Raw genomic sequence first — 3,741 nt, forward strand, 5'->3', positions numbered from 1 at the left:
TCCCACCTCCCCAAATCCCACGGCTGCAACCACCTCCTTTTTCTTTCTTGAATTATAAAATTCAAATTTGCATACATTGGCTAAGGTCTAAGGACCTTTCATTTTTAGCATGAGACAAAAAGGTTTGACCTTTCCTTTTCCTTTCAACATTTTTTTTTAATGTGAGCCTTTTGTACTACACATTTTACATTGCTTCATATTTGGAATTTTGACAAAGGGGTACAATTGCAATGAGTCATTTTACAAAGAGTTGTTTCCATGTGAGCACATTTTTGTGCCTTTATTTGCACTGATTTCCTGGTCATCATTTCCTCCCAAAAACATGGAGCCCCGAGAGGAACACCAAGGAAAAGGGAATTCTCTTGCAAGAAAATCTATCTTGTAACATCAACAAGCTTTTTTATCATGTTTTATATGATCACAATGAAGAAAAGAACACCAGGCACAACAAATCTTCATGCAGCATCATGTAGACCTCCCACGGATTTAATAGAATCCACCATATTCTTCAATATCTTCATAAAATCCATCAATAGAACAAAGAAAGCAAAGAAGTACACCATCTTTGAATGGAAATACATCACATAGTATTCATCTTCAATATCTTCATAGTCTTCTCTCTCAATCTCTCATATACAATCACTCTGGTTGAGTAGAATTGGCTATCTCTGACTCTCTATCTCTCTCTCTATCAATAATACATCATATCCTCACTACAATCTCTCAAAATTACTCTCAATAATCCTTCTTAGGTCGTGGATACCCCTCCCAAGAGGTATGTCTGATATGAAGAGTCACCAGAGCCACTACAGTGTCCTTTCATAGCTCACTACTGTCACTTCACTCTAGTCTTCACTTGAGTCTTTAACATCTACTTCTTCCACTTCTTTCAGCTCTTTTGCACTTGTATTCACCTCTTTCCAAGGCTAGAAAACTTTCCCAAAGTCACACATACATTCCACAGAACACTTACAGAAGCATACAGAACAGTCTACAGAACAGTACCAGAACAGCTACAGTACAGAACAGAACAGAAGCAGAAGCTCTACAGAAGGTTACAGAAGGTTATCAAAACCACATAACTCATTCTCAAACCATTCCAAACTCTCACAAACCATTCAATAAGCTTTCTCAATATCTCAATCTTCATCAATCAATACTCCATCCCTCCTTACAGAAGACAATCAGAACAAAACAGACCAAAACAGAGCAAAACAGAAGGTATACAGAACCATTCAGAACCTATCAGAACATCACAGAACCACCAACAAACATCATGAACTTCCAAAACACAATCATTATCATCCAAAACACTCTCAATCCACTTCCAAACTAATCAATCATCTCATAAAATCAACCATTCAGCTCTCAAAAACAACAAAAATCAGCCAAAAAACAAGTCATTTCAACACTCAACATATCCCCACACTTAATAAGGAAGCGTCCTCGCGACCCAGGAAAAAGGGAATACAAGTTCAACTTTGATCTTCAATATCTTTTCACAAAGAATCCATCCACCACGACCCCAACTTATAACCTGTTTCTGATAGAAAAATACAAAGAAAAGAAAACTCTTTATACATTAACACTTCTTATCAAACTAAAATCACAACAAATTTGTAAAGGATATAAAAGTTTGCTTCTTCTTCAGCTGCATCTGCTTCAATTCTCCAACCACGACCCCAACACCACAAGTCTCCAAAATGTAGCTCGTACACGAAATTCCATAGGAAACCACCACGTTCGTTTGATATAAATGAACTCACAACACAAACACTAATACACAACACAACCATCTGAATGACTCCGTAAAAAAAAAAGAGTTTTGCATTAAAAAGCTTCCACTATACATTGGAAAGGTATCAATGAAGATGATCCCTCTTAAAAGATTGATGTTGTCGGAATCGATCCATAGATAAGGATTCATCTACAAAGTTTTTAGGAGGATTTTGAAAAAATTGGAGACAACACATCCTTTCCAACAGGACCAAGTATCTGCTAGGCAAACAGAGGGCATGAAAATACAGTATCTCCAACTGTTGGGAATCAATGCTAACATTGACATTCATGCACAACTTTGGAATAGGCTTTGAATCATTATGAGAGTGCCTATGCATATACGCCAGGTACCAAGCAAAGTGAGTAGTTAATCTCACTGAGGGATCTGCAGACTGTGAATACTGCTGAGCAAAATGAATATAGTTTTGATAAGCTTGACTGGAAGCTGTCCATTCTCCTGGAATTACTGGCCAATTAATCTGCGGTCCTGTAAGGCAATCATCCGAACTCCATCCCCTTCTTCTAGAAATCTGATTATCAAACCCGTCACAGTCACTAACCAACGGAGGGGGTTGAGATATGGAAGTGTTAGGAGAGGGTAATGGAATAAGGGAAAGTGGATGTAGGGAAGGATAGGAAAAATCATAAAAAGAAGAAAAGGTTAAAGAAGGAGTGGCAGAAATTTGTAGGGAATCACTAAGGAACGGTGTTAATTGATAAATAGGAAATGTGGAGGGTACATTAATGGAGGGAGAAAGACATGGTGGAGAAGGGGAAAATACCCTATCCTCAATAAAGGAACAGTAAGTGAAAATAGGAATTTGAGGGAAAGATGAAGGTTGGAAAAGAAGGGGTAAAATAGTGGTGGAATTAGATTGACAAAGGGAAAGATATATAGCATAGCGGTGAGCCATTTGTTGGTAATAGAGGAGGGTAGGAACAGAAGGTCCCAAGAGAGATTGTCGATGATAAGCATCAAAGAAGGTAGCATCAAATGGATTATGTTTGGAAAGATAAGTTAAGAGATCCATCCTCAGTTGGTTAGTACTCTGGGCAAAGGTAGTAGCTGTGTTTTGTCTTTGATTTAGGACCACCGAATCAATCATGGGATGCCACGAATTATCATGACAATCAGCCATTTTGGAGGAATAACTTTGGAACATATCAGCTATGCGCAACTCCAAATGATTGACATATAAAACAGCCTGTAAGACCACATCCCCCACATACCATGCCATATCTACCTGATCTGGAATTAACAAATCTCCTCGGAGATACATGTATGACATCAACATGGTATCTGGCATGACAGAATCTTCAAAGACCATTCTGACTACCTCTGTCAACAACTCAGCAGACCAAGCCCCACTCCAGCCATCCTCTGGAAAAGGTAAATCCATCGTGGAAAGCTTCATGTAGAAGACCAACTTCTGTAAGTGGTAGTGGACAAAGAAAGAATGGTCTGGTAGAACATATTCCTGAAACTGCTCAAAGGTAGACCATAACAAGTCCATTCTGGACTGCAACCTTTCCACTTTATCTTGGAAAAGAGGGCACAAAGTAGCCTGTCTCTGAAGAGCAGCCAAGTCCTGCTGTGAAAGAGAAGGAATCAATGGAACAGGAGGACTTGGAGGAACAGAGCGGGACTTTGCAAGCTGAGCTTGCAACTGCTAGATTTGGGAGGCTTGATTGGCCACTGTGTCATTAGCCATCTGTAAAGCTGAAAGCTTGTCATCTAAGATAGCGTGGAATTCCTTCGCTTCACTGGACATCCTCTCCTTTTCTTTTGAAAGGCTAGTAACCTGGGACTGAGCCTCGAGTAACTGGATCTTCAAAGAAGAAATCTCATCGCTTTGGGTGGCAACCAGTTGGGTTTGCTGTTCCATTTGCTTAAATAAATCTGCTAGGGTATCCTTAGCAGAAGCTAACTCAGATGTTGCCTTATGCAACTGGTCTTTGGAC

The sequence above is a fragment of the Lygodium microphyllum genome, chromosome 20 (genome assembly GCF_053477565.2).
Source record: "Lygodium microphyllum isolate KBCC chromosome 20, Lygodium_microphyllum_v1.1.10, whole genome shotgun sequence".
Taxonomy (NCBI): Eukaryota; Viridiplantae; Streptophyta; class Polypodiopsida; order Schizaeales; family Lygodiaceae; genus Lygodium; species Lygodium microphyllum.